Genomic DNA, 23,761 nt, shown 5'->3' with positions numbered 1-23,761 from the left:
CTGCACTATACTCTGACAGAGTTGCTAAGTCTCTATTTCTTGTGCGTGTGTGTGCAGTCTCTTTCTCAACTCAGTGGCAATCCTGGAGATGGGCTGCCAGCAGGGCATGGGCTAAGGCCAAGCTAGCCATCTCCCTTCTTCCTCTGCTGATACTTTTTGCATGATCTGAGACATAGACACCTCTGTGTCCCAAAGTGCTTGAGAATCCATTTGAGGAAGACAAAGCATTGGGTAATACGAACAGTTTTCTGTAGTGAGGGAGCAGGTGTGAATCTTGGGTGTTTGCAAGTACTAGAGGAGTAATCTTCCTTTAAGGAGGTGAAGCGATACCAAAAAAGAAGCCCCACAGAGATTGTTCAAGGGAATTTCAGGCTGCCATCTGAAATGTGATACCCTATCCAGCTGCCAGGCCGGCCTTTGCCGTTGGCTTTGCTGCCATCAGGGTCTTTATGGGGCACTCTTCACCTTGAAAGTTTCATTACACTGTGAATGGCAAGTTTTCAAAATGTATGTTCTTTATTCTGCAAACTGAAACCACACAAATGAGGTTAACAGCCTCTCCAGGAACTAGACATATTTACAATTCCTTGGTTAAAACTGTAGAGTAAAAACTTGCTTCATCTGAAGTAAATTGACAAAATAAACCACATTACAGTGGAGATTGGCATGGCTGCAAATCTCTGGTTTTCATAAGGTGGAAATGAAATATTTAAATTTGCTTGTATATCAACCTTTGACCACTAAGAAGGTCCCACATGTGACATGCCTGTAAAGCATGGAATATTGAAATATTGCAATCTGTCTAAAAAGTTCTTAGAGTTTGCCTGCTAGAGAAGAAATTGGATCAGTCCTGTATTCCTGTTAAACTGTCCACTGCATAAAGGAGCAATATATACACAGGGCTGAATTTCAAAACCCTCTGCATACCTGTGGAAGGCTTAGAAATCACTCTGCAAGGGTTGGGAAGGTGAATTCTGCTTTCTCCAACATATCAGGCAGCTGAACTTCACAATGGTTACCTCACTGAGAAGACAGGGAAATTGTTTATGGGATGGAGAGCTCTAAGACATCATTACACAGCATGCATAGATATATTGGATTTTACAACCCTTTGAGGAATCCCATGGTGCATATTCTCAAGGGTCCACCATACTTCGAAAAGGACAGTGCTGTACTGGTAAGATACATTCCTTAGAGCTTGGTTGACAAGTCTGCACGGTCAAACCTCTTCTGTAGTCACTGGGGTTTTTTGCCTTCCTCTGCAGCATGGCGCATGGGTCTCTTGCAGATTTAAGCTAGTGTAAATGGTGGATTCTCTGTCACTTGAAGCTTTAAGTGATGATTTGAGGATTTCAGTAACTCAGCCGGAGGCGAACTCAGGATGCAGAAGATGTTTTTATTAAACTCCCAAGCCCTGATTCCCTGCTGCCTTGCCCAGTGGGTTGTCACTCATAGCTGTACAAAGAGCTGCCAAATCAGAATGATGCACTTTCTCGGTAGCATATTGATAGCCATTTTATGTGGCTGTTAAAGGGGCATGCCAATGGAGAATGAGAACCTCTGTATCGACTGGCATAAAAGTCTATTGCACTGGCATAGTGTCTGCCCACCTGGCTTGAGGATGATGTCTGTCTCTTATGTCAGTATTCTCTGCAGGTGACTCATGCTCCTTTAAGACTTCCTGCTCCTGGAAGGCATGTGAAATATTCACTCATAAATTTCAATGTAAAAACCCACCCTCCTCTATGAAAAAGGAGTGGTTAATATGACTAGGGATTCCTTTTGTTGCAATGTGAATAGAATATTCAAAATATTCAATTTGAGTACAATTTGCACTATTTGAGGTTCTTTGAATTATTCAAATGCATTCATTTACTCTTGATTAGTGGATCACGTTCTGCAAAAAGTGACTCTTTATTTTATTTTATGACATGTAGCATTAATAATGTATTATTTTTATCACAAGCAGCTTTTTAAAGAAAGCAATACAAAAAATTTCAGGGAGACAAGGCTTGTGACTAGAGATTAAGGAACCATGGAGACACTTAAGCTGTCATTTGAAGAGGTCTGTAGTAACTGCTATTCCTCGGAGAAAAAAAAAATGTAAGACTGATAATCATGGGTGAGCAAATACCTTGGGTTAAACGGGTTATACAAAGTTAGACAGTTACAAAAACAGTTTCAATACACAGATGAAAAACAAATAGCAGAGGGAAGTTGGTTTTTTAGAGGCTCTTTGTGACAAGTACATGCTCAGAGAATAACCTTTTATATTACGTATGAAGTAGTAGACAGCGCTTCTTTGGATTATCAAATAGTGAGTGGAAAATAGTAAGGGGTAAATAAAGACAATTAGTAGGGCCACTGGAAATATTAATCCTGGCGAGTGAGCTCTACATCACAGATTCAGGGGGGTTGGGCATTTCTAATCTGTTCTGCAGAACTTTAAGATGTTATTCAAAGAAGAAAAAAGTTTCTATATCCTCTGGTAGTGAAGATATCCTTCTGAAAATCCTGCAGACATACTAGAGCAATAGCTCTCAAGAGATGTGAACTGTACCATTAATCTCAGTTAGTTGTTAGCACTGCTTAACTGTACAATTGTCCTCAGTAGGCATCGGAGTTGATATTTTCACTCTTGGAATCATCGAGCTAATGTGTTTTATTCTGTGTGGTTGGATTTATTGGAGAGCATGTGCTATAGCAATACAGTTAAGTTTTGAAGATACTGCGAGAGGCTGGGAGAAACTCTTTGAGATTTAGTAAAAGTGTCAATAAAAGCTTCTTTATTTAAAAGTGTCTTTTTTTTAAAAAAAAGTTCAGCACAATATTAAAAACTCCCAGAACCCAGTATAAAGAGTGATTTTAATATCAGAGGCTCATAACCCAGTTTGTGGCTAAAGCCTGGCCTTTACTGTCCTCTCCAACACAGACTGTCGCCCACGGGCAGCCCAGCCCATTTATGAGCTGAATTTACAAATCATTCACTTAAGGGCTTGTAATTTTCTTTCAATCTCTTCTCACCCTATTTCACTATGCAAAAAACAACATTCCTTCCTTTAAGCGATAGTGATCAGACACACCAGAAAAAGAGAGCTACCTAGCTCTTAAATTACATTTTTCGGGTCATCACAGGGTTTTTAGCAGCCAACATGGATTTGTCAAGAACAAATCCCATCAGACCAACCTAATTTCGTTCTTTGAAAGGGTTACTGGCTTAGTGTATAGTAAGGAAGCAGTAGCCATGCTATATCGTGAATTACGTAAGATTTTTGACGCTGTTCTACATAACATTCTCATCAGCAAGGCGTTTACCAGGAATAAATGTTCTAACCTCTGAGACTCCCTTCACTTTAGGAGCTCCTACTGCTCCAACACCCAGATAGCTGTGCTCCAGTTCACCCTGGCTATTCTAACGGGATGTACAAACCACTGTACCACCACAGGAGGGAACCTTTCTGACTATTGGTACATTGAGTTTACCCCTGTATAACCTATAACTGTCCTCTTTCATATTTACTTTTCTCCGACCTAACTCCTTTGGTACTCAACTCAGTGGTTTCAGAAAACTGGAGAAGGGCAAACATAGTACCTAGCTTTAAAATAAGGAAACAAAGAGAACTATTCATCCTAACTTAGATACCTGGAAGGATACTGGAGCAAATTATAAAACAAACAGTTTGTAAGCACCTCAAGGATAGAATGAAAAGTAGCAGCCCACATGGTTTTGTCAAGAACAAATCACATCAGCCCAACCTAATTTCATTGTTTGAACCATTCCTAGCCTAGTGTATAGGAAGGAAGCAGTAGCCATGCTATATCTTGAATTATGTAAGATTTTTGACGCTGTCCTACCTAACATTCTCATTAGCAAGCTAAGGAAATGTGGGCTACATGAAATTACTACAGGGTGGATGGATGCACAACTGGTTGAAAAACTATACTCAAAGAGAAAGAATAATAGAATCATAGACGTGTAGGGCTGGAAGGGAACTCAGGAGTCATATAGTCCAGCCCCCTGCATTGAGGCAGGACCAAGTAAACCTAGACCATGCCTGACAGATGTTTGTCTAACCTATTCTTACTAAACTCCAATGACAGGGATTTCACAATGTCCTTTGTAGGCCTATTCCAGTGCTTAACTATCCTTGCAGTTAGAAAGTTTTTTCTAATATTTAACCTAAATCTCCCTTGCGGAAGATTAAGCCCATTACTACTTTTCCTGCCTTCAATGAACATGGAGAACAATTAATCACCATCCTCCTTATAATAACCCTTAAAATATTTCAAGACTGTTACCAGGTCCCCTGTCAGTCTTTTGTAGGATTGAGACCTAAATTAGACACGCCTAGAACATAAAGATAGAGAAACATGTTAAAAGAAATTATTAATAAGTGAGTTTTGCTCCTTCTAATAATATATGTTCTCATGGTTTTTAAGTGAAATAGACCAAAGGGAAGAAGTGGACAGTACACGATTGGAAGTAACAGTCAAAAGTGACATATCTGTTATATTGTTCAGTGTTTATTTTCTTAAGCATTTGACATTTTACTTGCTGTGACAGAAAACTCAGCTTTATAGTTCCACCCCTCTGTCTCTTTAAATCTGGAACTTGGATAGCAGGTTATCAGGAAGTGTTTTGCTGAAGGTCACCTCCATATTGAGCTGCCCCCTTCAAATTTGCAGGTGATGAAACCCTTTTCCGTTAAAATGTAATTATTGATTATTAAGGTTTGCAAAAAATATCAATGACAAAAGCAATAGCGACACTACTGTGACTTTGTAAATATGAATGTCTGGTAGACTCAGTGAAAACTGCAGCATGCGGTTGGCAGGAGAGGAACATTCTGACTGAGTTTAAAACTATTAAAAGTAGTTATTGCTCAAAGCAAATCCTAAAGCAGTGAATTCTGTATACAAACTGACATTTGGTGGCACTTAAGGAAGTTTTTTGTAATCACTTAAAAACCAGCACTTTAGTTGCTGCAGCTGCCTGCCATAAACTAACTCTGGATATTGCCAAAGACATTTATGCCTTTTTTTTTTTTGGTCACATATTATTTTCCATGTCACTTTATCTTGTCTATTATTCTGATAATTTTAGAATTTTTGTAAGTGTAGCTATGCAAAGAAAGCGCTTTACTAGGGGGTGTGAGCTCCTGGAAGTACTTCCACAGTGAGCAGGGTTCCTCCTCTGTATTTGCAAATATCCCTGATAAGTTGATTATACAGCACTCTGGTCTGAGTGCGTAACCTGATGAAAGTAGTGAGGATTTGGGGAGGAATTTGTAGGAGGAAGTAGAATATTTCTCTGAGCTAGGAAGCTGTGTGTTACAGAGGCAAAGTGAAAGGAGTTAAGAAAGACAAAGGAAGCCACCAAATGAAAATTGAATTGAGTGTAGGAGGTAAGCAACCAGGGAGCAGTGCAAAGATGCAGACAGGAGTGGAACTATGCTGAGCATTGCAGGGGTGTATGGGGAGTTTGAAGTGTACATGGCAGGCAGTAGAGGAGGAGAGAGGATTTAGGAGGAGTGACCAGACATTCAGGTTTCCCACAGTCAGTTTATGGAAGAGAGTGGTTTTCCAGAAGGAGATTATTGGAGGAGGAGGAATCTGGACAGAGTGGAAGAGATCAGAAGGACAGGCAGGTTTGAGATTCCTTTGCTCTATATAAACTGTATTGCTTGTTCTGTGGCACGGTGTGAGTGGCTGACATGCAAGATCAAACAGGAAACTGTCAGGAAGACCACCCACCCTTCCAGTCCCTTCCCACTTTGAAGATCCACTTTTTTCCCCATCCAACTTTTTTGCCTATGTTTCAGCAAATTTCCCTCTAAATAGTGCTGGCTGAAGCTGAGGGGTGCCTTGATATATCCATTTTCAGGATTTTTTGTAAGTACAGCTTGCTGAGTGTACCGGTGTGAAGCATTTTACAAGTAGATTAACAGTTATAAAAATGAAGTCACCCTGCCCAGTGTGTGATTTTCCCTTAAAATGAAAATCGACTATTGGCCAATTTACACCATAGCAAACCCCTCCCAGCATCTCATTTTTGTTTAGTTTCTTCTACACAAGGGAAACCTCATTTAATGTTTTGTTTGGTTCCTTTGTTCTACAGGTGCAAATTCCTAAGTACAGATGGTTTCTGTGCCCTTTCAGAAGGATTTGTCGCAGAAAATAAAGCTAGTTGCCAAATTAGCATTTAACAAGAGGGGCAAGGGCAGAAATGTAACAACTGTAGTTCCTGCATTGTTACTTTCTAAAATACATTCTGTTTTACGCTACAGGTGCGCACTTTTGTTCATGGCTGGCTCTTGGGCTAGTTAAGTAAAACTCGTCATGGAAAACATATTCTTTGTTCTTTTACATACACCAAATGTCAGCCTTCGTATAGGCCCTTGACAGGAGGTTGGCACAAAAGGGAAAACACGACCAGGTGCCTGCAGGCAGCCAAAATGTTTTGCAGAGGTTAGCAGTGGCAACAGTGTAATGCTTTCTTTTTCTCCCTTCCAAGCAAATATTCTGCTCCCAGTTGAGTTAGCCTAGCACCTAGTCAACTTCTCACAATCAGTTCCTGTTGTTCTCCTCTCAAACTAAGATTAAATATGTATATTTTAAATTAAAACCAATTTATAATTTCTAGAAACTGACATTCCTAGTGTATAACCAAGTGTTGTGGCTAATCTGTTTCAAAGAAGCAGTAGTTACATTAAGAGCACCATGACCAGTCTCTCACATGTACTGGAGTATGATAACTCATTAGAGCCTCCCTCAGATCACACCCTTTCAGCCTTTCTGGTTAGTTGCTGACTCTGGCTAAGCCATGTGCCCCTAAGAAGAAATAATCTTTAAATTTTGATCTCATTTTAAATCATTCCTATTTGTTTCTCACTTTATCCTTTTCCCTTTCCCCTCCTTGACATCACAAATTTGGATTTTGGCTCATCCCTGACTATGATACAATATATCCAAGTGCATTCATTAATTCTTTATCCAATTTTGTACTGGGGATTATATAGGCAGGCAAATATGCAGCAACCTCTGAGAGCTAAGAAATAAAGCTGCCTGCAGCCTACATCCTCTTGATATTCTGATTACACTAGGGAATCTCTTGACTTTAGCATCTTGGGTTCCACCTAAGCCTTAGTCACATGCAGTTTGTCAAAGCACAGTAAATGGACACAATTCAAATGACGAAATACTGAATATTCGCTTACATATACCATGATGAATGAAGTAAAGATTTTAACTTGTGCATCTCAATTCTTGTGTTGCTCAGAAGGATGAGACTACATTAGTTAAGTTTTATTTAATTTTTGACTTAGGATAGAAAAATAATAAAGGTGCCTATCAAAAGCTCCAACCCCCTTTCCATATATTAAAAATACATATTGTGCAAACAGGAATAAAACTAGAAATCCCTGCAAATGTGCCAAATCATCAGAACTGCTACTGGCCATATAGTACCAGAAGAAGCTAGTTCTTAGACTTAGATGTTTTGACAATTAAACTTAACTATGCAATCTCATCCAGCCTGACCACTTTGTTGTCACTCCGAAATGTGTAACAGCTTTTGGTGAAATTGTGGCTAAGTGTAACCCATATGACCTGATTTTGGCAGTCCAGCTAGATGTTGATTGCTACGGGTATGTCTGCACTTAAACTTTTAGCCATATTTTAGCACAGGTTAACAAGCACATGCTAACTAACGTCAGTGTAAATTCTACCATCGATACTACCCACATTTTTTTTTCTAGGGCACGAACACATGTTGCTGGTTGTTGTGACATTCTCCAGGGGTACGAGGCACTTCACCACCTCCTGCCCTTAGCGTGAGAAAGTCTTGTCTGTGCTTACTGTGGGTCCCTGAAACCACAAGCCTGAAAAAACAAGCACTGCCTTCCAGGTCTAGTTCTCTTTGTACGTATTAGCGATAGAGACACACCAGCCTCTGAGCATTCTTTGTGGTGTCCGGCCCCTTAGCCTCTGAACACTCAGAGAATTACCAGGCCTCCTCCTGTGACTCTTGCCAGTTAGCACTAGGAGGTTCCTGGGGTCAAAGTTGTTTTTAATGTTCATGTTATAACTGCACTAGAAATTACATAGTGTTGGGTACCGTGTTGTGGCACAGCTAAAGGTTTTTCTCAACTAGGATTTAAAGGGGTGTTAGAAGGCGTTCAGACATGTTCAAAACTCCAGTGTAGATTATGTAGCCTTCAACTCCAGCCACTTAGTATATGTTAATGTCTTCGTTGCCTTGGCAATACAAGAGTGTCAGAACATGTTAGCTAACACTTTCTAAAAATGCACCTTTATCACCTAGTAAAGACAAACCCTGAATAATTCAAACGTAGACAAACCCTATGAGAGTGAAAGACAGGATGTAAGCTTTATATTTTCTGAGCATATGGGTCACTCCTTGAAGGAGACACCACTGACTAATATAAGACTTAAAAGTTGTTTGGTGGCTCCACATTTAAACACTGGGCTACTGGCTATAACTGGAAATAAACCTGCTAAGACTTTTTCTTTCCAATATTAAATGGACAAAAATGTGCTGGGTGCGTGTTTCTATTCAACGCCTCTAGATTCAGTTTGTCTTTAGTGTAATTGTTGGCCTTTATGTGCAACTACAGTTTGCTCTGAGTTCTGATAGCATGAAGCCTATGTGTGTCTGAATTTCCCCCTTTCTGCACAAAGCCTCACAAAGCCTAGAAGGCATTTATATTCCTGACCCCTTTGCATAAAAATTTGACAGCATAAGCCCCCAATATTGCTCACATTTTAGATCCCTTTCACAAATGTTAATAGCATATTTTGATGGAAATTAAGATTTGCATTTAAAAAAAAACCAGTAGACTTCTAGAATTGCTCTTGCAATGTTGGAATGACAGCTCTTTGGATCAAAAAAAATAAACATGAAATTAATTTCTCTTTCTGTAAATATTAGGCAATGCTACACTGGCAAAACACTTTTTCAATTCAATGGGTTTGAAATACGAAAATGATAAAAGATGTTAAAACGAATCTAAGTAGACTGAAATGCAGTAATTGAGAAAGATGTTAAAATAAAAAGGCTACCTTAATGTACTGTCTTACTTTAAAATGTTCACTGCTGTATGAATTAGACTAGGTAATATAGCACATAAACCTCAGATATGACCCTGTGGATTATTCTGCAGCATTAGAATACTTGTTTAGAATATCTAGGACTTATTTTCTTTGCTAGTTTCTTGAGTGCATTTTTTTGTATGAAGCAGCCAGCTCAGACTTACTAATCTTCTGAGATGTCAAGGTCTCATATTATGCTTCCTACATTACTGGGCAGCCACATGTCTTCGTTGCTAGAACTGGGTCATTTTTAAATAAAAATAACCAAAAAAGTCCTCATCAGCAAGGATAGGCAAATTCAGCTTTGTGCCCACTTACAACGTTATTTAAACATCAGTGTGTTACCCAGGTTCCTCAACCCAATAACTTTTAGTCTCTGCAAGTTGGTATCAGGAAATAAACCTATCTGGCTGGCACAGACAAAAGTCAAAGCTAAGTGCTCTTAACTTAATGCTTTACTTTATTGGTCTCCAGCAATTCCCATTAGAATGCTTGTACCAGAAGTCGCCACTTCTTAGTCTTAAACACATCCAAATACAATAGGTTAATAAAGTACCCCACACTGATAGTGGCTTCACTAGTCTTCAGGTGATTCAGTCACACATTTCCGATGGCCGGTCCTTCCATCTGTGCCTCAAGAACTTTCAATGTGTCCATGAAGTGAGCTGCTTATTCTAGACTCTCAATTCCCCTTTTATTTTCCAGTTACAGAAACATGTCAATCAAAAGCATTACCTAGGAGATCAGATGGAACCAATTGTCAAGCAAAAGCAAAGGTTACAAGGAATGTCAAAACAGGATGTGGTTATGTGGGTTTTGAGTAGTTAGTCTGGTTAGTGTGACCATCTTCTGACTGCCTGCTTTTCATCCTCGCATACCAAAGAAAAGGGCACAGAGAATCAGTTTCACCCCCTCCTCCTCCCTTCTAGCTTTGCCTTAGCTGAACTAGATCACACAAAAGAAAATCTACTAAATGACTATTCCTAGAAATAAGCAGATAAGCAATAAGCAAAATAATTGATAGTTCAAGTTGGTAGTGGCTTAGGCACCTGGAAATTTGCTACAAAGCTCCCCCCTTCAAGTGTAACACTGAAGTGACTTAAACATTTTATTCATGGTGCACTAATCTTGAAAGCAAAAGCCTATTGGACAACAATTCAGCTGAATGGTAAATACATGTAGATTATGTATCTTCTTGTGTTTCCCAGTGATAGAGGCCCAATTTTTAAATTTAAAAACCTTTATGCACCTCTGTACGCTGGTTAAGATCATTTGAAATAGTTATCTCATTGATGCTCCATATTTCCATAACTCAATTTTAAGCTAGAGACCATACCTATGAATAATGAGACTGATACTTGGGCTGGAGGTTTTACATCTATAGTCATGCCCACTTTCCCTTTTATGGGGGACTCTGTCATATTAACTAGACTTTAGCCTGTAGGCCTACAGGGAAGGAGAACTTTTTAAACAGGCACAGCTGTATTCTGGAAATCTCTAGTATTTCATTACAAACTTTGCTTATGTTATGGACTGGGATGTAAGGGTCTGGCCTAGTAGTCAGACAAGGAAGTAGGCCTACTGGGCAAAGCAGGTTGAGGAGCAAAGCCAAGGGTCAGCATCAAAGTCAACTACCAGATACCAGAATCAGAACCAGGCACAAGCAGGGTCCAATGCGATCACAACAGGAAATCACCTTGTTGCTCAAACAAACTTTCTGTGTCAGCTTCTGGCTTAAATAGCATAGTTGGACCAGTTGGTGGAGCCAGGTGATTCTCCAATTTGGGGTTCCTATGGATGGTACCTTGCCTATAGTTGTCTAGTTCCTCAGCCCAACAGGTATCAGCAAAGAGTGGGTGAAGGCCAGGAAGTGGTGGCTGGCTAGGGACTCCCAGGACTGGGATGAAGACCTGGGATATCAAAGGTTGAGTGTTTCAGCAGCTGCTTTTATTCAAAAAAACCCCCACAAAGTATGTATTGTGCACTAACCAAATTAACACTGGAGCCTGCAATGGCTGTTCACTGCCGTTCGGTGTCATTTGTTTGTTTACTATTTGGTGAAGCTCATCACTTTTCTTAAATTCCTGATTTCCCACTACCCCACTCCTCCTGTCCTCCAGCCCTTTGGAGTATTTCTATCCCTAAGGGACACAATACACTCATTGTTTATCTTCAAGCCAAGTAATCTTGTTTTACTGTTCAGTCTGTACTTTACTTTATTTCCTGTTTGTTTAACCTACCAGCTCTTATGCCATTTGTTTACTTTGCATATGCTTATCCCCAACACCTGAAAATCAAAACAGGCCCATGAATGTTTGACTAACATAACATGTAGCTGCAATCAATAATTTGATTCTAGTGCCTTAGAGTATGTCTGTTTGTGTGTGCACATACTGTGCGTCTACTAGAGAAAACATTAGAGCTGATGGCTTAGAGCTGAAGAAGCTTGGCGCAGTGCTTCAATGCCACTTGTTTATCAGTTGATCGTGTAGTTTAAATGGCTTTGTATATTATTCATCTCGATTTACAAATAGTTTGTTATTACACTGAGCACAGTCACAACAGCCCAACTCTGCACATCCAGACACTCTCACCATCCCTAGCAGAACAACCTGAAATGTTACCCATCATCTTCCTCTTCACCATCACCTTCCCTCATCACCAGCGGCCATCATTCTGGCACCTTCCCAGGATTTCATCTCCTTCTCTTGCCGCCCATAGGCTGGGATGTAACCTTTATAATATGATACGCTGATGCCACTATGTTTGATGCATAGTCAGCAGGGGTCTTTTCCTTAATTGTATATTCTCACTTAACTAACGTTAGAGTGTCCTTCTCCTATACATTAGTGTATCAACGATCTCAACTTATCACATACATCAATTCGTTGCCATGGCCCTCTTGTGGTTAGGTATCTGCAGATGTAGCTCATGTACCTTTTATGTATGGCAATTTGTTGCCATCACACTTTTGTGGTTGGATCATGTACCTGTGGTCAGAAATTGTCTTTACATACTCTATTTTCAGTTCCCCAATAATTGGGGTTTTCTCTTGGGCCATTTATCTGTTCAAAATTCATAGGTCTCAAGTCTAATGCTAACTTGCTGAAGCTAATGCCTAGGATACAGATCTGTAGCTTCCTTGTATTACTGCTAAATATATTAAAAGCAGCTGAATATAATGTAGGGAAGGCAGTGAATATAGTAAAGGCATGCTAGCCCTGTCAGCTAGAGTTGAAACTTCATAACATAAAAATTAATATGAAGTAAAGGTATGAAGAAGGTTTAGGGTTCAGCTCACATACAGATCTCCCAGTATGTCTTGTGTTTTAAATCCAGCTTTGGTTAGTAGTGAATGAAATTCATTACCAGCAGGAGACTAAGTGACTAATAATAATTAATAATGTAACTAAGTTCTCAACTCCATTGTATGGACAAATGTCCACATCACTAAGACCTTACCCTACATGGCATACTGTGATTCTTGACCAAGAGTGCATGGGTTGAGTGGGTGTGGGAAACCTGCCCTTTACCCTTAGAAGGTTGAGGTGTGCTGAGACAGAAGCTAGCACTAGTGAATCTGCTTTTAGTACTATGAACGGCTTCCATCTCTGTTGCTGTCACTTTGGCAGCTTCCACCAATGCAGAATTTGCTTATTTTTATTACCATGAAAATGCTTGAATGGCTCTCTCCTTTATTAACATAAAACCTTTTTTCCAGTTTAGCCAGCCATACCATAGAGGAGAATGGGATGCAATACCTTTGATTAAAGTTGATTCTGAAGATACCATTCTCTCAAGGCAGCCAGCAGCACCTTACTCCACACCCAGGTAATTAGTGAATATTAAATTGTGGAGGCACTGGTAGTGCAATGGCATCTGCAGATAATGTTAACAGGGTAGTGATTATTCTGTTTAACATATCTAGCCATTTTGGTCCCAGCTGGCTCCTTGTTTCCTTCTAGTCTTTTTGTTCATGCTTCAACTATTCTTGCTGGTCTTACATTGATTGATGAGATCGTAATTCAGCATGAAAACAAGCCAGACTTCACTAATTTTTATGCAGTTCCTGTATCTCAGGTGTCTTAAGTAGCTGCGAAGCCTGTGATCCACAATTTATAGTTTAAACCCTTAAGCTATTTTCTTACCTCCATGATTTTCTGAAGCATTTTGCCCTTGCTGTTATTTCAGACTTCCAAAGCTAACTGGGCTAGTGGCTAATCAACAAAATGTCCCTAATTACTCCTCTTTAAACTGCCCTTCTCTGTCTCATCAGAGTGATTTTGCCATGCTTAACTTACTCCAATACTCTTTGGCACTTTAGAGAATATTGTTGCCTAAAAATGCAGTATTTATGTTTTTAGGTCTGCTGGTGCCAGACAGACAGAGTAGTGGCTATGGCAGAATGTAGTGTCAGGAAACAGTTTCTGTTTCACAAGTTGTGTGTGATGTTGGGCAAGTTATTTAATGTTTCTTGGCTCGGTTTCTCTAACTATAAAGAGGGGTAAGTCTTACCTGCATTTAGGTTCCCACATTCAGATGGAAAGATGTGTGGTCTTCCCACAAGCTGCTGCAAGAAGTTAAAATATAGAAAAATTGCTTCGCTAAACCCCTTGCCATTGTGATATAAAAGACCAGTGTCTGTGGAGATAATTGAAAGCACCTGTTGTTTGTACAGCTTCATTGTATTTAGTTGCTTCATGATTTCCTTCAGTACTGTACACACTGCATGGTTAATTGTACTCTTTTTACTTGGAATTTGTTTCCTCATGGGTGCTACTGTATGGTCCCCATAACTTAAAAATGTTATCCCGTTAAATTCTGCAGTATGTTTTAGGAGTAGTCCACTTTACAACCTAAATGTCCGGAGAGGTATTCAAGTGTCTCATTGATATTTGACATAATTTCCATTCCACCATGTCTTCCACTGACAGAAGACCCTGTTGCTGAATGCTGTGTCCTTGTTCATGAATGCGATTACGTTGTACTTGGCAAATTGTAGCTGTGGTATGAAATGCCACAGTTGTGACCTGTGACAGATATGGTAATTTTCTACAATATCCTTGAAAAAACCTTATTGAATTAAGTTTGTGTCTTTGGCGTCCATTATATTAAATGCAAAGTTTAAGTATTATTATGGGTCAGGTTTGTAGGTAACCTCTCTGGAGAGAAGGTGATATGAACCTTGGAAAATGTTATGAACTTCAAAGGACCATACTGAACAAAATGTGCCAGAGGAGAATGGACTTTTGGGAAAAACAGTTTGCCTCAGGAATCTCGGGGGGGGGGGGGGATGAATGCAAAAGCCCAGACTGTTGAAGGTATGACCTGAGGAGAGGACCATTGTCTATTGATTACTTGTTCCTGGAGTCTCAAGATCAAAGGCCCAAACTGTATAAAGAAAAGACTAACCTATTCTTGGCTCTGCTAGTTCTGAGCCAAAGCTGTTATGAACTTGTAATCATGGAAAAAACCCTTTGTGGGGGGTTGAAGGACAGACTCTAGCCAGAGTCCTTGTTGGAGTTAGGACTGATCTTTGGTAAGCTTATTAGCACGCATATAGCTTCTTTTATTGTTTTAATATGTTTTCTCTATAATGCTTTTACGTGTTTCCTAGAAGGGACTATGTGGTAACGTGTAACTGCTGACAATTACAGCTCTTGATAGCCTCTGGAGAGAAAGCAAAGCACACATACTGGCCTGTTAAGGCGGTCTGGCTTGCTGGGAATAAAACAAGTATAGGCAGGGAGCTCTGCAGCCTGGAAAAAACCTGGTCAGGAGACAGTTCTCAGCCCAAGAAAAGTGACAGCTCGGGAGACAGGAGCCTAGAATGCGTGCTCTCCATGGACCATGAGGGGGTGAATACACGTGCGGTTGCTCTGAACTGAGACTTAAAACTGAATCTTTAACGTTTCTATAGAGCTCTGTGCTGGGCCTGATGCTTTCATTTTGAGCTACACTGAGCAGACTGGTGGTGATCTTCTGCTACTTCCTATCCCTTTGTTAGAATTCAGAGAACATCACCTGTCATAGGAAGATTTGATGCTGTGTATCAGAGCTTCCTCAAATATAAGGGGCCTTGTTGGCTTGAAACTGCACAGTGAGATAAAAAATTTATGCTTCATCTATTCCTTTGGTATCCTGTGTTGACCCTACTGGAGGGCCTGTTTATCATGGGGGAGGGCTGTAAGGTACATTGAGGGCTTTATAGGCAACCATACATCTGAGACTTCTGCTGGCAAAGAGAGACTCTTTGAACCAACATATTCAAAACTAGCATTTGGCTGACTGAGAAAGAGTCCACTCCTTGCAAGCTGTCATATGTGGTGCAAACCCTTGGTTATATCATTTGCGTGTGTGAAAGGGCTGGGGGGGTTCATCCTACTGTAGCTTTCATCTTGGCTACTTGACATCTCTTGCTATGTTCAGGCCATATTCTTCAAGCAGTGGTGCATGTAAGACATCTCTGTGGGAGCTGAGGGAAGGAAACCTCCAGCCAGCCAGCAGAGTAGCAGCAAAGCTACTGCAGTGGTTACAGCACCTGGTATGTTGCCTATCTTTCATGCTCCTCCTCAAGCCTGCTCTCAAAATCCCACTGCACACTTAAGCAGATGTCTGCTTTGTACAAGGAATGTAAGACACCAAATCCCCCCTTAATTTTTTCTGCAGTATTTATTGAAAAAGGCCACAATTTGGCCCTTTGTCAGGTAGTAGCGGCTTGTGATATCCCAGATAGGGTATTGAATTGCTCTATTATGCCTCCTCTCTGATTTAATATACTGCTACAGCTGGTCTTTGAACTTGAGGCTTATGATCTAGAGCCAAAATAACATCACTAAAAGTTTCTCTTCTGAGCTGCATTCTCAGATGGATCCCTTCAGGTTTTTAAATTGAGAGCTGGACAAGTTTCCAAGAATTGTATGGTAGCCAGCTCCTGCTTTGATACTAATTTATTGGCAATGTTGGCCATCAAAAATATTGATCTGCACTGTGTACAGTTTTGATGGCAAAATGGCTAATTTGTGATGGTAGTGGAGGGTAAAGTAGGCAGACAATCTACACTCATATCTTCCTCTAACACCACCTGCACGTGAATAAGATGTTAGGGCCATTACTACAAAAGAGTCTTTTTAAATATTGTTTTTGAAATATTGTAACTGAATATTAAATCATTTTGCAGTAGGAAATAGGGCAGTCATGTTTCTTGCTTTTCAATCTTGTTGGCAAGCTGAGAAGATACTCTTCTTAGCTCAGTAATGTCTTATGCTCAAATAGAGAAGCTATAGTTCGGGGATTTTTAAGACCTAAACCTCTTTTTAATGAAAAATAAGTGTGTCATATGAAGAATTTCATGTGGGTAATGTAATTAATATTGACCCTGATCCTGTAAACTTGTATATACATGCTTAACTTTACACATGAGTACCTCCATTGAGTAAAAGGGGACTACTAATAATTTGCATTGTACATGAAAGTAAACACTTGCCTGCGTTTTATTTTGAAACATCTTTACACAGGAAGAATTTGCGGGGGTGCAGCAGAGGAAGAGAATGTAGGAGACTTTATTTTAATTTGTGAAATACTGATTAAAATCCACATGTTCCTAGAAGGCAAACCTGAAATATAAAGAATAAAACAATCCAGAAGAGTAATGTTTAGTTTTGTGGATCTAGTTTATTAATAAGCATCTTAATTAACAAGACAACATGCTGTACAGAACCTGCAATAGAACTACTGCGGATTGACTGGACTTCAAATGCTGTTGGACTATGGTATATGATGTCCAACTGCATGATTTCTATAGCGTGGTTAGGGCTGTTTCAATACACAGACATACACAGCTCACTTTCAGATCCTGTAGTATACCACAGCGTGGGGAAATTTCCCAAAAATACAAACTCAGATATTTACAAAAGATTTTCACTATCGCTCTTAACTAGGGAAATTATAAGTTATACATATTTTCCTACATTTACCAAATAAAATCTTTGCCTTCAACGTTATTTTGTTTATGTCTGTACAAACCAACCCATCCATTATTAATCTAACAGTATGGACCCATTCTGGGTACTATCAGCTAGAAAAAAATCATTGCTACCATGTTAGGCACATTTCTGGTGGTCATCACCAGGTGGAATGTAGACGCTGGAAGTGGTGCAGTTTTTCTAGATCACATAATGTTTAAACACTATGGGGGATCCAATTAGAAAAAAATCATAAAATCACAAAAAAGGGCTGTGACTCATAGAAACATAATTAAGTTTTGGCCAAAATTGGCAGAAAACCTCTAAATACAATTGATAATGCAATTATAGACTCCAAAATATTACTGTTTTGGAAAGTTTCAGAAATATTTAGGCCCAGGAGATATATTTTATGCATTTTTAACTTCTTTGACTTTAGTTAAAGCAAAAATCTATAGTCAAACGACAGTATGAGCTTCTTTGTATTATGTTGTACATCAAAATATTTGTCATTGTAGAATGGACTGATTTGAGAAAAGATTTTCTGTCTGCTGTTTTGATGAAGTTATGTAGATGAGACCCCCCATCCTCTAATTATAAAAAATATATTTTGACCTTATCTGTTCAGCTGGAGAAAGTCTAAAGCACACATGGTACAATTGTAATTGTATTCTTCTATCACTAAATACAGTGACAATACACAGACTACTTATAGGACAGTAATGACTCTTGCTAGGAGAACTACAATGTTTGGTGTGAATAACCAAGTAGAACCATGTACTCTTTTGTAACAAATATAACTATGAGCTGCTGAATGTCTACTGCAACACCCAGTGTCTAATAAATGAATGTAACAGCCCTTTGAACTGTACTCACAAAAATGGTCACAGTAATTTGCAGCCAATTGAAACCTTTCAACTCCCCGTCCGACTCTGTGGCTGGAGCATTCAACACTGTTGCTCCACTCACTGTCACAGTTGAATGCACTGGAGCACATCAAATCTTCCCTGCAGCATTTGTTGCACAGCTACATTGCAGGAAGGTGAGGATGGCTTCTGGAGCAGATGGCTGCACCATCACGTTAGAATGTTCCATGCTATCTATCACCCATATGTTGCTGGCAGGGGACATGTGAAGGTCCTGAACTGTTGCATGATTCCATATGTATGACTGATAATTTGCATGTTTCAGGTGCTGCCTGAAGGAGGCTATTGTCGGTAGCAGTTTCTCGCTGTTTTTCTTAGCAAACTACACGTAGTGCACAGTATGCAGAGCTGATTGCTTCTTATCACAGTACAATAAAAATACGAGTGAGACATAGGATGTTGCCTTTGAAAAAGCTGTGGTTACCTACCTTCAAATCTTGCAAGTGACATTGCTTGATTCAGCTACTACTTGGTTCTTCATTAAGTCTCTGGCTTGAGCAGATCTCTCCATGCCATGAATTCAAAGTACTGGTTCTAAAGCTATCAAAAGGCTGAGACGTCACTACCTCCATCAGCTTTGAAACGTGACCATGGATCTTTGCCCTCAAAACTGCTAACACGATAGATAATGAGAGCAGGCTTCTAAGTGATAGCATGCAGTTAGGTTACTGAAACCTAACAGCTGATATTTCATGCTTGATCTGGGGCTAGGAAAAAATGACTTTTCTTTTGCATGAAGCTAGTGGCAAAAATGAGCAACAATCACGTACATGTATCACTAACCTTCCCCTGAGCTAACCAACACACAACTCAAAAAAAATCCAATCATGAATAGACTTTCACTTTGGTTCTGCAACGTGCTGCTGTGAGCATGACATGGAATGCTCTCGGACACAAACGCTGCAGTAGGTAAACTAAAGGTCATAGACAGAGTCAAATTGGTTTGGAAATTTGTATGCTAGGAGACAGCCTTTGCAGCACATTGGGGGTTGTGGTCAAGAGACTCCTGAGGTACAGTCCCCCTCCTCTCCCACCAAGTGAGCTGTGCTTAAAGTGCTCAAAAATTCAACTGCAGAGCCAGAGTGGCACAAGAATTGGTATGCTAGATGAAGACCCAGAATTTCGGCTGGGGTACAGTCGGCACTTAGAGCCTTTGACCTGTTTTTACAATGGGACAAACTACCAGAGTTTTAGTTGCTGATACTGATGCAGTGCAGTGGTGGGGGGTATGAACTCAGACTCAGTGTGTTCTGTACATGCCAGGGGCACACAATGCACGGCTGCTGAGAATAGGCACATTCAACGCACACTGTGAGAACACAAAACCAGATCCACAGAGGGACTTAGGTGTCTAAGTTGCATTTTTATGCACCATGGTGATCCATAAAACTGCTCAGCTGCTGCCCAATCCTCTAGGCACCTAAAACAGTTCCCTAAATGCCTCTATTTCTGCTTCTGAGCATGTGCACTGGGACCTCCCAACATAGGGAAAAAGGCCTGTATTCCCTGTAGTACTTGATCTTAGTAGTAGGCATGCTCCAAGGTTGCCTAACTCCACACTAGGCACCAAGGAAGAGACAGCCTCCCTTATAGGGTTTAGCTCAGGGATTAGGATACTAGCCCCAGATAGTGGAGCACCTGACTCAGTTTCCTCTGTCATGCTGATGAGCAGATTGAATCCCAGCTTGTCAAGTTCAAGAAGGATTAAACCAGGATCGCCCAGTAGCTTAACTACTGAACTATAGAATGTTTCCACCTCTGTGTCTCACCCAAAAAAGTATTCAATTGAAGCCAAACAGTGTCAGGAAGCAAGTCTGTGGGAGCCTTGCACCACACTACTCCCAGGATTGAACCAAGGGCTCCAACATCCCACCTTCATGCCCAAACCACTGGCCTACAATAGGCTTTTGTATTTGGGATTTGCTTTGACCCAAGTAATAGTTAATAAATGCAGAACAGCATCAATGTCAGACTACCACTTAGCCCTGCAATTATGACATTGATGTGAAAAGTAGACACTGTTTTGTCAACTACAGGATTATACTACTGGACTAGCTAATGATTTGCTTGTGGTTTATGGCCCAATTGATATTGCATTTAAAACTGAAGCACTGTCACCAGGGATGAAGAGCAGCACACAGCTCCCCTAGTTCAGGCATCAGGGAACACCTGTGAGAGATGGCACAGCCCTACGCAACTCCCTGCTCAGCAGGCAGTGGGGAATTCACTAGCAGTTCCAACTACTTCTAACTAGCAGGGCCTGGATTAGTTGCGTTGCTATTGATGGTTAAGCATTTTCAATTACATTTCTGAGATTTGAAAAGTTCTCATCCAAGAAGCTGGCACAACAGAATACAGGTTGTTGAGTTCAAACGCTGGTTGTGCCCCCAGCAATACTCACATTGAGGGCAAAGGTACGCTTTAAATACTTTCAATCATCACTGTTCCCAACCAAAAGAGAATGAACCTATAGTATAAATATCAGGCTAATGATCTGCATCATCCCATACACATATGAATAACATCCTAATGGTGGGCAGCACAGGGAGTGCTCTACAAGCATTGCTCACATGGTAAGTGAGCAGGTGCTCAAGGTTTATTTGGTGATTTGCCTATTAGAGAGTCTGGTGGCTGGCATAAGTATTCAGGCAAAGATGGTACAACAGTCTTGGGGGCGGGTAGCTATGGCTGTGCCTGTTGATGACATGATAAATTAGGCCCATTACTCTGAATTTATGCCATGGCTAAGCCTGACCTGACCAGAGCATTAATGAAGAATCTAGCAGTAGCGGAATCAAGCAGTTCTTGCTAGCAAGCTTTGAAGGTAGGTAACCGCAGCCCACTTTAACTACAGTTTTTTTTCCAGAGTCAGAAGCCTGTGGCCCGTTGGTATCATCATTGTAATATGGTAAGATGCAAGCATCTCTGGATAATGTGCGCTACCGGTTGTTTGCTAATACGAACAAAACAAGTGAGAAACTGCCATCAACGCAGCCTCTTGCAGACAGCCCCTGAAAAGCGCAAGTTATCAGTTCTATGCATGGCTTCATGCAACATAGGACAGTTTGTTCTTAAAATGGTGGTGATGGTGACACCTGCTGCAGAAGCCATCCTCACCTTTGTGCAGTAGAGCTGTGCCAGTGCAACAACACGAAGCAAATACTGCAGGGAAGATCTGGTGTGCTTTGAAGCATGCAACTGTGAAAATGATGCGTGTAGCAACAGAGTATTGAACAAAATAGATGCAGCATCTGAAGGGGAATAGAATACAAAGGTTTCACTGATCAGCAAATTAGTTTAGCAGCTGATGGAAGAGGAAGGAGGCTAACATTCCCGGTATGACTGTTAGCCCAGTGGTTAAGGTACTCATTGGGGAGATGGGGGATTCTGGTTCAATTCTCCATGAGAAAAAGGATTTTGAATAGGCAGCTGACCCTCTTCAAGAGAATAGCCCATGACCTATACCACTGGATGGGGCTCACTCATTCTTGATTGTTCTACTTTAATTGAATACTATTTGGGCCAGTCCTAGGGCTAGGATCACTCTATCGTCCTGTGGTTTGGATACTCATCCAGGATGTGGCTGAATCTGGGTCATTCCCTCTTCTGGTTGATAGAAAGGAATATGACCAGCACGCTTCAACCTCTTGAGTGAATGTCCTAACTGGTGGACTAAGCAGTATTCTGATGGGGGGGCTCCCTCAGTCTTTCCTTTTGAAGCTGTTCTGCTTTAATTAAATATTGACTGGACCAAATGAAGAACCTCCAGCAAAAAGACCTCAATAGCCCCGTAGTTAGGATAGTAATCTGGGATGGTAGAGACAGTGGTTCAATCCTCTCATCTGCAGGTGGAGGAGAAAGCATTTGAAAAGGAAGGTGGCATTCCCTGCTTTGCTTTTAAATACATTTTAATTGGGCCGCATAAAACACACAAATCATTCTTTCATCCCCCGTGGTTACCCAGGCTGCAGGAGACCACAAATCTTCAAAGGAATTTGAACAAGGATCTCCCACCTCCCAGGGAACTGGAGAGGGGGAGGTCCCTATTCAACCCCCGCTTTTTCTCCTGCAAAAGTGTCCTCCAGAGAAAGTGAAGGAATCTAAAGAGGGAGCTCCCCCAAAAGGTAGGAGAGCCCTGACCAAACTTCTTCCAAAGCAGGCAGAACAGAGATTCCAACCAGGCTCCAAGCAAACACTAACCCCTGGATTAGAAAGTGATTCTAACCTTTGTGCTTGCCCAAATACCACTTAACTGAAGTGGAACCGTTTCAACAGTCAAGCCTGAGGAAGCCCCACCTCCCAGCAGCCCTTAGTCCAATGATTAGGGCATTCAGCTGAGAGGGGGCATACATTCCCCTGTTCAAATCCATTCCCCTCATCAGGCAGAGGAGAAAACTGAACCACCATCCTCCACATCATACCATTAATGGCTACACGGAAGGCCTCTGCCTCCTTCCCCCTCTCCCTTCAGCTGTTTTGGGGGTGTTAGGCAGGGCCCTCCCAATCCCCAAAGAACCGGTTTAGACACCTAAGATACCTCGCTCCAGGACAGGGGTTCTTGCCTGCAGATTGCAAGCAGAGAGAGGCATTCAACTCTGTAAAAGACAGGACTTACTGAACTCTCCTCCTCACAGTGCTTAGGGCAGCTTCCTGCCTCGCAGGCTGGCTTTTGTGGATCCCATTCGTTGATGAGACAGCCTAAATGCCTAACTCAGGCTCTGAGGATTGCATAGTTGTTCCAATTAGTTTCTAGGCATCTAAAAGTTAGGAATGGCAGCCCTGTGTATTGCCACCGCTATTCCCTCTGTGGATCTGGGCCTCATTTGCAAACAGTTCTGTGACTTGTAACATAGCTGAGCATGAGCATACCACAGGCATATAGCTCTGCCATGCTGAGTGCATACCGCAGACACACCACTAAGAACAAGCGAGCTGAGAATGAGCATGCGTTGTGAATACCATAAGCACTGATATCAGGACAGGGAATGCACAATAGACAACATCAGTGCAGGCCATAGCCTCACACACAAGACCAGGATGTGGCAGTGAGAATAAGCCATTTCAATGCAGCTATAGATACAGAGCCCTGAGACTGGGGGGTTGGGGGAGAGTGTCCAAATCACTGTTAGAGAAGCATTCTGAAGCACCCATGCCCCCTCACTCCTGTTGCTCAGGAGGGAGATGTGGCTGGGGGCAGTGGGAGAAGAGCTCTAAACACCTTCTCCACCTACTTTGTTGGGTGCTCAGCTGCTGTCTTGAGTCAGCTCTCTTTCCTCATGCCCCTGAAAGCTGAAGTAGTAGCAGCACATCCAGATATAGCATGAATGTTTGGCAGCAGAAGCCACATGACCCCAGCCCCTCTGTGCACGGGAATGAATCTCTTCTTTTGGCCAACGGTTTCGAAATACAATTCATCTACCCAAAGAATACAGCAACAGCTTGGGCACGCAGATGCAAAATCTGAGTCCAAGCTCTGCATTAGCACCCTGTTTACGTCAAATGATTGCTTTGCATGAGCAACATCCAAGAGTATGCGTGAATCGACTTCCTCATGCTCTGACTCGAATGCAGGCACTACTTTCACTGCTCATGCAATGTCATGAAATCCATCAGCAAGGTATACGTCATGACCAGGTGACAATCTCTGTTCACACTTCATGATCCAGTCACTAAAGTCTGCAGATTTATTCTTTGAATTAGCTACCATCTTCAAGCTTTGGTAATGGTGTTAACACAGTGGGGTTCCAAGCTTCTTGCACT

This window comes from Emydura macquarii, unplaced genomic scaffold, assembly GCF_026122565.2.
Source record: "Emydura macquarii macquarii isolate MOO-44397 ecotype Brisbane River unplaced genomic scaffold, CSIRO-AGI_Emac_v2 contig_1253, whole genome shotgun sequence".
NCBI lineage: Eukaryota > Metazoa > Chordata > Testudines > Chelidae > Emydura > Emydura macquarii.
Note: the sequence above shows the minus strand (reverse complement) of the source record.